This window comes from Vigna radiata, chromosome 6 (assembly GCF_000741045.1).
Source record: "Vigna radiata var. radiata cultivar VC1973A chromosome 6, Vradiata_ver6, whole genome shotgun sequence".
NCBI lineage: Eukaryota > Viridiplantae > Streptophyta > Magnoliopsida > Fabales > Fabaceae > Vigna > Vigna radiata.
The window spans coordinates 29,405,423-29,419,982 of NC_028356.1; positions in this window are offsets into that span (position 1 = coordinate 29,405,423).

Sequence of the window (14,560 nt, forward strand, 5' to 3'; positions counted from 1 at the left end):
AGCACACGAAAAATAGAGCATCAAAGAAAGATATAACAAATTCAAAATCCGATAAAGTTATTATCATAACAGAGAACTGCAAATAAGTATTGCTTCAGTCCATAACAGTAATGGCCGAAGGTAAGAAGTTACTATATGGTGAGTGGTACTTTTACTCCAACTATTATTACTCTCTACAATATCAGAGTTAGGTATCAATTGCTATACCATTCAAAAAATATTTCCCAAACAAACAAGTGCCCTCAAAACTCTCTCATCCACCCACAACTAGTGGCTGACAAAGCAATCTACACCAGAAAAGTAACTTTATTTTGGTGGTTTGACACTCAATTTCGCATAGAAGTGGTTCAAACTCGCTACTGGCCTTTTAGGAAACTTTGTTTACTNATTTTAGATGTGTCAAAACTCTTAAATGAGTTAAAAACCACTTGCAACACANATTCAATACTTAATTTCCAATTCTAACTTAAAATGTGATGNTATAGACAACATTTCTGCACTTAGGCCAAATTATCACTAATTTAACTTTGTTAGCAGCCTTTAAGAATTATTTTAGACTTATTGAAACTGTCAAACAACATAGAAAGCTTACCATTCCAAATCAGACCTTTCTTATGGCCAAAAATGTTGAAAATCACTCCATCACACCACCAAAAGGAGGTTTCATTGTTTCAAAAGCTTAATCAACACTGAAACAAACATAAGGAAGTATAAGAAAAGAGAGGTTAGGTCTATTGGTTTTAGAAAAATATGGGTAAGGGTTGATAGTTCCTTATAGATATCTAAATCTATAAGTTATTCTTTCCCTTCACATCTTAAGTATTTTTATTAATTCATTTATAATCAAAAAGGAAAATGAGTAAGGGTTGATGATTCCTTATAGATATCTAAATCTGCGTGTTAATAGTAATATTGAAAGGTGATGTACAGATGAGATTGAGGTTGATGATGAGTAAAGGTGAGTTGAAAAGGTGGTGAAATTTTGGTCAAGTGAAGATAAAACTCCTAGGTCTTTTGTTTAGCCTATAAGATTAGGTAAAGCAGTCTCAATTGGTCTGATAGATGTAGATTGCTTAAGTCCATAAAGATTAGGTCTTGTTAAATTACTATGCAAACTCAAGGAAAATCCAANGCAGAGGGCTATAACCTGAGTTTATTTGACAATTATATTATATTAACATAATGTTANCACTTTTTGTATCTTTCCACTCAACTGGTTCACAGAAAGATCCATTTCAAATTGGAGAACATTGAAAAGAAANGTAAGGAGCCAGTTATTTGATTGTAACTTAGATAAAACTCTCCTAATGAGTGCCTCACACAACCATCAGATAAGTTATTAACGATTGATGAAAGGTCTTCAGTCATATAGTTTCCATATATGTTTAAATATTGTAAGGAGCACATATCCATGAGGATTTTATCGCCCCACCCTTAAGTCTATTAGAGGAGAGATCTAGCCGCTCAAGAAAATGCATCATCAAACCAAAATGATTTTATGCAGGAGCCTCCAAGAGGTTATTAACACAGAGGTCAAGCTCAAAAAGATTGTAACTGATATTTGACAACAATTGGAATATCATGGATAATGTAAACTTGTTCCAAGAGAGGTCAAAGACTGAAAGGGAAGTAGAAGAATTGAACTTTGAAGGGCTCAATGAATGGATGAAATTATCAGAAAGGGTACAATCAGACAAGCTTAATTCTCTTAGTTTTGGTAAATTTCCTATGATTTGTAGCCAACTTTGAGAATTGTTAAGATTATCCATCAAACTTAAGTCAAGNTGGGTNAAACAAGTGAGATTAGACAGCCAAAAACCTCCATCGTGAAGTTTGAGAGTCCCACCATATCCAAGATAAAGCTTCTGCAAATTTGACAGTTTTCCAAGTTGAGAAGGTATATATCCTTCTAAAGAGTTACCCTTAAGATGTAGATGTTGCAACTGGGAGAGGTTTCCAAGTTGATAAGGGATTGAATCCTTCAGGGAATTCCGTTCAAGATTTAAGTAATTCAAATGTGAAAGAAGACCAAACTGGCTTGGAATTCTTCCATCATAACCAGAATTTGACAAATCAAGGTATCTCAAATCTCTTAGATAGTTGTTACATATTTTCTTCTCAAAAAACCCACTGAAACCCTGGCAGTAAGCTACTATTCTCTCAACCTTTCATGGGTGGAAACCATTGTTGACTTTGGCATTGCCTAGTTGCATTTATTCTTTTGGATTTGAACCAAGAGCCCCGTAAACCAAGCAACATCAAAGGCAAACATACAAAGCATACATACAACAACAATATCAACATTCATTCCTTATGCATACAGTTTTACTAGAATTGGATACTAATTCTTACATTCATTTCATTCATTACTCATATCAAANCCATTAAACTAACCAGATTACCTATTTAGTCATCAAAGAAAACATAATAGGTACCTACCCTTTTGTGGTGATTTCCTTTTCAATCCCAAAAGCTTCCTCAAATTATCAATCTTACCATTCCAGAGTACTTTCCACTCCTGTATCGGACAAATTCAAAAGAGAAAACCAGATAAATTGCACACACACACACACACATATATATAATTAATAATATAAATTATATGTTTCAGTCCTTACACAATGAGTAAGCATACCTTAATACACCTCTGCACTCAACGTCCTAAAAATGCGCTAAAGCTTTCCACACCAACCAAATCACACCCCTATTTTGTGCCGACAATAACAAACAAGAAAAGGGTTTAGGATTTTGACATTTTACAAATTAAATTATTTAGGAAAATAACGAAATTTACTTACCAGAACAATCACTCAGGAAATCTACAACAACGAACACTAAAAGATGGCTACACAACCGAACTTCTTCTTTATGGATCAACGCAACATTAAACCACTAAACACCAAATGAATAAACATATATATTAAAGGAACAACATTCTTGACTCACCACAAACTCACCGAGATTGAACGACGTTGGAATTTACCTCGGAGTGCGAGAACCGGAGCCCTAGGGTTCGAGTGCGAGAACAGTCCAGATTGAACGACGCTGACCGAGATTGTTTGGCCTTGGCGACGATAAGGAAAAACCCTCGAACAGGGTTCGATAGAACTGCGGCTTTGACAGAAGCCAAGCCTCGCGACTGACAGCTCCAAAGAAGAGAGGTTGGAGAACAAAGGTGAGTGAAGGTATGATAGTGTTTGATGAAGGGCTCGAGAAAGACAGAACAAAGCTTCAAGGGTTCTAGAGACAGGGCCTGAGAGAAGAAGCTTCGAGGGTTAGACAGGGCTCGAGAGAATATGATTCGAGGGTTCGAGACAAAGAGGGGAAAAGGCAGCTCCAACATCCAATAATTGAGAAAATTATTATTTTTTTTTTTAAATTTTCCCACATCCGTATATAACGTCCGCAGTTAACTACTTCGTTGTAACTGCACACGGATAATACAATTTATATACGAATAACTCCTTGGGTAAATTTCCCGCCACCACACGCCAACATTATATACGGAATTTATATACGGACAAATTCCGTATATAAATTCGTATATAACACCTTCTCTTTAGTCCGTACATAAATTCCGTATATAATTCCTGCTTTATATACAGATTTAAATCTGTATATAATATTCCGTATGTAATTCCATTATTTCTTGTAGTGATTGTACAGAACATCATAAGGAGTTTTATCTTTAATGATATGAGAAGGAAGTCTATTTATTAGATATATAGCATGAGACAAAGCATAAAACCAGTAAACATGAGGGATATTAGATTGAAAAAGCAAGCTACGGGTAACATTTAGGATATGTTGATGTTTACGCTCTATAACCGAATTTTGTTGTGGGGTTTCAACACAACTTCTTTGATGTTCTATTCCATAGGAGTTAAAAATGTTGGGGCAGTTGAATTCAGGTCCATTATCAGTTCTAATAACCTTAAACTGAGTCTTAATTTTAACAATAAAGTTATGTAGTAATTCTCTAGTTTGTCCCTTATTATAAGAAATGCCCAAGTATGTCTACTACAATCATCTACAATAGTGAGAAAATACTTGTGGCCATGAATAGAAGGAATAGAGATAGGGCCCCATATATCGCAGTGCACAATATCAAAGCAATTAGCAGACACAAAATTACTTTTAGGAAAAGGCAATCTATGTTGTTTGGCATAATGACAAATATCACAAGTAGTATTGGAATTAGTTTGAACATATGGAAAAGTCTTGCATATTTTATCAATAGTCTTGTATCCAGGATGGCCTAGCTTATAGTGCCACAAGTTTACATTTATATGCTCATAAGAAAAAGTAAAACTGGGTGTGAGATTCCTTTCAAAAGGTTGTAGGTAGTATAGCCCCCTGTAGACACTAGCAGATCCAAACGTCTTCAATGTTGAGTTGTCTTGGATCTGACACATCTTAGAGGAAAAAGTTAGAGTGCAGTTTATATCTTTGGTCAAGCTTTGAACAGATATGAGATTAAAAGCAAAATCAGGAATATATAAAATATTAAAAATAGTAAAGTTCTTGGAAAATTGCACAGTTCCTACATAGTGAGCTGTGATAGTGGAATTATTTAGTAGTTTAATAGATATAGGCTTAATTCTATAAAAACTAATGAATTGCCTTTTGTCATGGGTCACATGATCAGTGGACCCTATATCTATAATCCAAGAAAACATATTGTGTCTGTCCTCAGTGATGTCTTTATGTATTTGTCTAATACTGTGATAAGGTCTGTCATTTTTCTCTATTATTTGCAAAATCTTCTTCATCTGTTCTAGGGTAAAGGAATTCTGAACAGGATTCATGTTATTTTGTTGACTGTTCTGTGTTTCAGTAGAGGCAATGTAGACATTAGTAACCCCCCAATCATTCTATCTCACCTTTTCCTGGCTATTATTTTCATTTTTCTTATACCATGGTGGATAACCATGCTTAGAGTAACACTCATTAATCGTGTGGTTCATTTTATGGTAATAAGAACATTGCTTTCCAAAATTAGGATTTCTTCCTCCTCCTCTCCCTTGATTACGAGGTCCAAAACCACGCCCAGGAGCCTTCCATTGATTTTGTCTCTCAGCAGTACTGGCTAAAACCTGGATTTCATTGTGATTAGTAAGGCCCAACTCATGCTTTCCTTGTCTTTCTTGTTGCATAACAAGAGAAAAGACACGGTTGATACTGGGTAGAGGTTCCATTAACAGTATATGCATTTTAACAGTGCTATAACATTCATTTAGCCCCTTTAAGAAACAAATAACATGTTCCATATCTCTATACTTGTGAGAAGCTTTAGATAGATCACATTTACAAGGAATTTTGCAGCTACAACACAGAATGGGTCTAAGAAATTCTAATTCTTCCTATAAAATCTTCAAATCTGTGAAATATTGGCTTACACTCCTTTCTCCCTGCCTAATAGAATGTATTTCCTGAAGTAAATCTGAAAATTTAAAATGGTCACCTTTGGAAAATCTCTCTTTTAGCTCTTCCCGCAGTTCTTGGGCATCTTCCACATACACAACACTTTCTGCAATTTGGGATGAGAGGGTCTTGATTATCCAGGACAACACCATCATGTTGTTCCTTTCCCAGAAATCAAAAAGGGGATCATCTTTGTGAGGTTTCTTGATTCCTCCATTAGTGAATTTCAATTTGCTCTTGAAAAGAAGAGCCCTTCTCATGTTTCTGCTCCAAGAAGTATAATTTGATTCATTTAAAACTTGTGAAATGAGGGATATACCTGGGTTCTCTCCAGGATGGAGATAGAAAGGGCTGGAAGGGTTATTGAGTTGATCAAGTTGATCAGCATCCTCCATGATGGCCAGAAAGACGAAAAGAAACACCAAGAACCCAACAAGATTAGGCACAACGGAAGTAGGGGCAGAACAGGCACTAGACCTACTCTGGTTCCATATTAAAATAGGACCCAAAAGCCTTTAAACGAAGGCCTAACCCACGAACCCTACAGAAGATAAAATATCTTCTGATAAAACACTGCCTCAAGGCAGTCTATGAGAGTAGAGAAAAAAAAAAGAAAAAACTCTATTGGAAGCTTGGAGAGGAAGGGCGCGAAGTGTGCTGACAATGAGCATCAATGAGAGCTGGAAAGCGAAAAAGAGATAGATTGGCAAAGGTACTTTAGAGAAGGTAAGAAACAAAACTCAAACTCTGCATTTCTATGGGATGTGTTTAATATTGTTCATTAGAAGAAAAAAAAAAGAAGAAATCCATGTATATATAAAGTTTTGGTGAGGTGGGAAAAGAGAACGGGGTTCATAAATGTCTCCTAACAGAAAAAAAAAAAAGATCCTAATAATAAAAATACCTACAAACAGAAACTTTAATAAAACTTATAATAAACAATATTATGTACCCTAAGTAATATCATATAATATTTTAATATCTAAAATAAAATAAAATTATAAAATCATAACAAAATTTTGAACAATATCATAGTTTTAGATTAGTAAAACACATATAATGCAGTGTATATTATTAATTTTTTATTCTTATGAAATAAATTTATTTATATTATTAAGTTTAATTGATAATTTAGTTTATACATTTTGGTCTTTAATTCGTTTTAGTTTATACATTTTTATATATTATTGAATCCATATTTTAAAAAAATACTAAATTGAGTTTTTGTCTTTGTAAAAAAAAATTAATATAATCCTTTTTGTTCAAATGAATTTAATGCATGTCAATATTTAGATTATCTTCTACTTAAAAGGTTAACATGTTAAATATGAGAATTCAAAAAAATCAAAATAAAAAATATCCAAATTTGACACGTAACGAATTTAAATTTTAACATATAACATTTTCGACCAATATTGACGTCAATTTATTAACCACATGAATTCATTTTTATTCATCCAAAACTTTGTTTACCTAATTTAATTTATTTATTTCCAGAAAATACTTAAGATTTCTAGTAAGTACACTGTCACTTTGTGTACGTGTCATGTCAATTATCCATGGTCAACAAAAAAAAGTCACAAATATGACAGCATAAATACAATTCAAAGATTTATTGGAAATAAAATAACTAGATGAAAACATTCACTGAATTGCTGATCAGATAATATATGAAAATTTGGATCTTGGTTCACTACAATTTTGGATATTGGTTTATTTAAATTTTGGATTGAAATTTTAGAATTCACAACATACTTTTAAAAGTAGTCAAATAGTTTTCAATAAAAATTAATTATTGATCAAATATGTGAATAATTTGCACACCAATATTACCATACACCCTCCCTTCCAATATAACTTCAATTATAGTAATGTAAAAAAAATTAGGTTACTCTTTAGTGAAATCTTAATGGTTTTCTTTCTAATATGTTTTAAAATTAATTGTTTTCCTTTTCTTTTTTAAATAAATTCATTTACAAAAGTCAAATTAATTCAAAAAATAAATGTATTTATTATTATTTTTAATGAATAATAGTCTTAGAAATTTTAAATTAAATATTATTTATAACCAATACTTTAAAATTTTAATAGTTAATGTGAAAACTTAAAAAAGATCTTAATAGCAGTGGTGATGTTTATAAAAAGAAAACACTACAATTTTTTTTATTAAAATAAATGCTTTTAAAAGAAAAATGAGAGCATTTTAATCAAATTAATTGAAGAAGTAAATATATTTATTCTTATTTTTAATATGTGAATAAATGTAAGAACCTAGAAAATACAGTATTAGAGTTGGTAGGTGTATTAAAATAATGATACCGAGTATTTTATTTTAAAATAAGTCTATAATATAAATAGAATTTTCTAAACTCATCTCATTACTTAAAACACACTCTATTTCCTTAAAACTCTTTCTCTTTGTTTCCTTTCACATCTTTCTAAGATTTCTTCTCCAAGTCATTTGTTTGAAGATCAGAAGGTGCCTAGACAATCACGACGTCAAGGTCTACTTATCTATCCAATCAATTTCTGTTATAGAGCAAGTAAGTTTCTACTTCTATTTTACATGTGAGTTTCTATCATTGATCATGCAAAGAGAATTTGTTTTGCATGTGTCAAGAAATTTTCTTCCTTGATTCTTGGTTTAATTGAAGTTCTAAGGTCTGTCTCTAATCACCAATCGGTGATTTGTAGGTTTTCCTAGAAGTTTTTTGCAGTGGACGCAACGATTGAAGATTTGGAATTGTAGGGGTTTTCTAAGATAAGGGAAGCTAGAACCTTAGTTTTAAATTGGGATTATGTTGGAAGAATTTGTATCTTTATGTGCTGTTATTAAATTTTTGGAAATGTATATGTTTGGTTGTATGAAGATTTTAGGAAATTGAGAATTTGACCATGTTTTGTTACGATGATGTAATTAAATGCTTTTGATGTGTGAAACTGGGTTGGTTCTGTGTAATGAAGTGATTTTGAATGATAAAAAAAATTAATGTAAAGTAATGAGTTTATAGAAGGGTACTCTTGTTTAGGTTTTTAAGGTTAAAATGAAGGTTTTAAGGGGTGAATTATGTAACTGAATGTTGAAGTGGTGAAGTAGGTTAGGTGTTGTTTTGAAGTCATTTTATACTTGTAAGCATGGTTAAATTGCAAGAAATCTGGTGTGAAATATGTAAGAGTGTTAGTGTTGATTTTAGGATGGACTCTTAGTTGTTCTTGGCTAAATTGGAGGTCTTGCATGGTGAGATTTTGAGTTTTTGGTCATGTGTATAAAGAGTCAGTTTAGAAGGTATGCGTAAGTCATTTGTGACTTGTTGAATTCACTAAGTTGTTCAAAAATGAGCTATAAGTTGTGGAATTCAAGTTGGGTCTCTAAAATGATGTTTTTGTTAATTTTAGATTGAAATCTTGTAAGCAATTTGTTTAAAATGAGTTTAGGATGGTTTAGATGGGTTTGGATAAGTCAATTCAAGTTTAGAATACAATCTAAGAGTGTTAGAAGTTGATAAAGATACATAGAATTGGTCATTAGTGGTTAAGTAATGCAAATTCTACAGTTTTGGTGCTATAGAATTATGTAGTCTTGTTGAGTGAACTCCCCGCTGAGCGAGCAGAACACTTCTAGCTGAGCGAGTTCCCCGCTGAGCGAGAGGTGAGCGAGTAGAACCTACTTTTTTTGTTTTCACACAGAGAGCTAGTGTCCCCTGAGCGAGCAAAACACTTTTAACTGAGCGAGCTCCCTGTTGAGTGAGAGGTGAGCGAGCAGAACCCACTATTTCTATTTTCACACAGCGAGCTTGGTGCGCTAAGCGAGAATTCAAGAACCTATTTTCTTCCATTCTTTTCTTGTTTTCTAGTAACTTTGAATTGTGATATTACTTTGATGATGAAGTAGAAGCATCTGTTGTAGTATATGATGCTTGATTCTTTAGATTTTATATATATACCTTTGAAGTAAGGTTAATGGACGTAATTCCATGACTCATGGAGAGATTTCATGGTAGTACCTTAGATGTTGTTGTTGTTGTTGTATGAATGTATGAAGCTTTGAACTGGTGGTTTATTCTCACACTTTAATGATAATTCATTCTCAAGTAGAGAGAGATGAGTCATGTGGTGAGAGTAGCGGGAGGTTCTTGTCTATAGGCTTTGATCATGGCCTTAGGCAACTGAAATGGACTAACCCTAGCCAACTATATTATCGTACAAGTGCACAAACTACCAATAGTTTAACATTTGTCTAGGTTATGGCATGCATATGATGAATGGGTTGTTATTGTTCTAATTTGAGTTGATGTTTGAATTAATCATAATAAACAACACAAACACGTGCGCGCGCACGCGCGCACACACACACATATACATATACATATATATATATATATATATATATATATATATATATATATATATATATATATATATATATATANATATATATATATATATATATATATATATATATATATATGAAAGTGTTTTGTTTATCTAGCTTACACTTTTGTTTGTGATTTTGTTGTATATTCTTGGCGATAATGGGTGTGAGCAAAACGAGATGACATCTCGCTTAAGTAGGAGTTAGATGAAGGATTCGCTGATGTTTAGTATTTTAGTTAGTGGTAGTTGTTTATAGTTTTAAGTAAACTTTGTTTATAAAATTTTAAATTTATTGTATATTTTGCGATGACTGTAAATAATATTTTATGTTCTTTTCTTTAACTGTTTTTTATATTAATCATATGACAACTATTATATAATTTTATACTATATTTTGGGATGTTAGAGTCATAATCTTAAAATTTTTAAATTAAAAACTATTTAAAATCAAAGCTAAAATTTTTTATAACTAATGTGAGAATCTAGAAAATGTATTAAAAACATTGGTTGCTTTTATAAAACGATAATACTAAAATATTTTTCTTTTATTTTTTTAAAATAAAGAAAAACAAGTATTTCAGTCAAATTAATTGAAGGAGTAAATGTATTTATTCTTATTTTTAAAATGTAGATAATAGTTTTAAAATTTTTAAATTAAAGACTAATTAAAAATCAATAATACTAAGTAACTAAAATTTTATAATCTAAAAAATGTTTTAAGATATTAAAAGAGACTACAATATTTTTTTAAAATAAATACATTTAGGAGAAAAACAAGAATATTTCTATCAAATTAATTGAAGGAGTAAATGCATTTATTCTTATTTTTAATATATGAATAATAATCTTAAAATTTTTAAAATAAAGACTAATTTAGAATCAATAATACCAAATAGCTAAAATTTTAGTAGTTAATATGAAAACTTAAAAATTATCTTAAAGTAGTGATATTATAAAAAGTTAACACTGCAATATTTTTTTTTAAATAAATGCATTTACAAGAAAAACGAGAGTATTTCAGTCAAATTAATTGAAGGATTAAATGAATTTAGTCTTATTTTTAATACGTGGATAATAATCTTTATATTTGTAAATTAAAGACTAAATTAGAATCAATAAGTAATTAAAATTTTGATAATTATTATGAGAACCTAGAAAATGTTAAGAGTAGTGGTGATTTTTGTAACACGAAAACATTAGAATATTTTAATAGTAAAAAGGTTGAATTATATAAAGATTTCTATTAGCTTAAATTTTTTTTATAGGGTTAAATATGTTTTTAGTCCTTCAACTATTATGCACTTTTGGATTTAATCTTTTTTTTAAACTTTGTTTTACTTCGATCTTATCTTTACCGTGTAATAGTTTGTCCTCTTAGAGTAATATCGTTAAAATTAGACTGACGTGACTAAGGTTGTACCGCGTTTGATGACATGTTTCATGACTAACATTTGCCACTTTGATGACATGTGTTCAGTGAATAATTTACTTGAAGCAACATTAGGGCTCCTTACTTAGGTAAATTGAGTGTTTTTTGGGTATTATGGGAAGAAGATGATGAACGAGAGACCCTTGTGCGAGCAAAGAAACAGAGAAGGATTTCGTGATGGAGAAAAATGGCATCCGTGGTAGAGAAAGATCCCGTTCAGGCACTATGGTGGTGTCAGTGAAGTCTTGTACTTAAATTCTTAACAATGGTGGAGGCACAACCCATAAGAGTGGTAGAAAGGAACTTATTTCTATTGAATAAGAAAAAAGTCACACCTTTGATGAACAAAACAAATAGCTTTTTCAAGTGTCGTTGAAGTCTTCACAGCTAAAACCAAAACACAAGAAAGAAGAGCAGAAAGCAATGATGAAACTTTTATGCAATAATTTTTTCAGTAAACTTCAATTAACTAATGTATAGATTGAAATCAGTGTTTCATACTTAGAGATTATGGAACAAACCATGCATTTATAGTATGTGGACTAAGGCTATGAGAAAAAACCAAGACCCATTATTTTCATCAATTTCTGTCACCTGAATTGCATCGATAGTAGAAAAAATTAATGAGTAGTTTCATCATTTGTTTCTCAATTCTTGCATTGTGTAAGCATGACATGAGTATTCCATTTCATTTAACAAATTGTTGATCACATAATTAGTGGTTTTAAAAGGGTCATTTAGTAAAGCATTTAAAATTAGTAAGACCACAAATTGCAAAATTGATAATCTTAGTTGCTTTGTTATGTGTTTAGCTAAATTTAGAACATATATATACCGATGAAATAGTTATGCATCTTGTTTATGCATTATTAGATTTATTGACCAATAGAATATCTTGTCAGAATAGAATAGGCCAAAATGAAACTGATTTAGGATTTAACTATATGTTACATTCACATATTCATATGAAATTTAATTGTCTGTAAACGAGATTTTCGTCTACCATAGATGTCATCTTTCTCTACCAAGAAATCTTTGCTTGCGCAAGGGTTTCTCTTTTATCTTTTTCTTTCCATAATACCTAAAAAAAAACCTAATTTACCTAAGTAAGGCACTCTAATGTTGCTTTAAGTAAATTATTCACTCAACACATGTTACCAAACATGTCATCAAACGAGGCAAACGTTAGCTATTAAACATGTCATTAAACGTAGCACAATCTTAGTCAGCTCAGTCTAATTTTAATGATATTGTTTTTGGAGGATGAAATATTATAGTTTTCTTAAAGACAAAGATCTAAATTAATGAAGCAAAATTTGGAAGAGGAACTAAATCCGAAAAAAGCATGAGAATTGAAAGACTGAAAAACGTATTTACCCTTTTATTATTTAATGATTTTCTATTTAATAATACATAAATTATATTTTTGAAAATTCATTCTTTTAATCATAATAATAAATGTTTTTATTTGTTTCTTTTTTGTCTTTAGAAGAAAATAAATATCGCACTACTAGTTTATATATAGATGAAAAATAATTATGTGAAAAATACTAAAATAAGTTCAATACTTTGAAAACGATTTTTTTAACACAAATATTATAAATAAAATTAAATTAGTAAACTTAATGTGAATTATATTTTTCTATAACTAGGAATGAAAGGGGTAGTTTATTGGTTTTAGTGGGTAGTTTAAGAATTTGACTTTTGCGACCCCTTCAGAGGCAAAGTCATTAATATTTAATAACCATTAGAATAAAAGAAAAACTACTTAAAAACTTTCATTTGTTTGACCTTAATGCTCTTTTTACACTAATATATTCTTAACAAAAGGAAAAAAAAACATAAAAAATAAAATGGGATCTTCATCATGGAGTTGCAACTTGCATAATGTGCTTACCACATAATGTTCCAAAGTTAATTAAGAATAAATTACATTAAGTTCTTAGATCAATTTTAAAATATTGTAAAGCATAATCTAATAAGGTGGACAAACACTAATAGATAAACAGAATATGCTATATATAAATTGATTAAAACATTTTTATATAACAACTAAGTTAGACTCTTGTGCTTGATTCTGATGTGATATTTTAGAATCTTGAAAATATAACAAGATAACTCAAAAATTGCATTAAAAAACAAGAAAGAGAATATATACAATAATTATTTTTATTGACCAAATTTTTTACACAAATAAGAATCAAATGCTATCACTAAAAGAAAGAATAAAATCCTCAATTACGTGCTTTCAAATGTTGATTTAGTGTCATAAATTAACAGAATAATCAATCAAAGATTCTATGTAGTTATCAATAGTAATATAAAATCTATTCCACTGTTCTACATGGTATCTTTTAGTGCAACGTATGTCTATTTTTTTTCCTTAACTCTCTTTTTGCTTTGTCTTATGGTTTACAAAATTTAACACAATTAATGAAGTACATTATGTAAAAGAATTTGTATATTGAAAGAAAATAGTTAATAATGTTTCAAATATTATAATTTACAAAAATTTAATTAATCACACACTTTAGCAATCTTAACATTATAGTAAGTTTTCTTAATGCTTAAATTTAAAATCAACAACTTAAAGAATCATGGAGAATGATTTTACGTGTTTGTGAAAAAAAAAAATCTAAATGCTCAATATTTTTTTATTAATGGGTTTACTGTTGAAATGACATAAAATTTTCCCATACTTATTCTTCTAAACATGATAGTATGTCGAAAATATTATATATATATATATATATATATATATATATATATATATATATATATATATATATATAATGTTAATTATATATTTTTTCTAAAAAAAATTTCAGTTTGCATTATTATGAGCAATGACATATACTATTTTGAGTATTTCAAAATGTACTAAACTTTATAATTTTTTTTTTCTTTTAAAGAGTTTATATATAAAAGCACTTTAAAACAATGGATGCTAATTTTGTTAATTTTGGATGTTGACTATTTATTGTTTTGGATAAAGTGACATTAATTCATTATTTTTTTTAATTAAAACAATTTAATGTTGCTTTGTCAAAATTTAAAAGTTAATATAATGTTTTCTTGCAGTGGTATGAGATCACTAAAAATTCTTTATTATTCATAACTCAAGATAGCAACAATAATTATGGAAGTGTATTATGATGTATTAATTGCTAGCATATAGAAATTGTTTTTGATTCATATAGTTTGATATACCAATTATAGTATATGTTAAATTTCTTAATTTAAGATTGATTCATATAATTTAACACACTAGTTTACATCTTATATGACACCTAAATTTTCTCCTTTCTTTCTTTTGCCTTGCCCAATGTATAA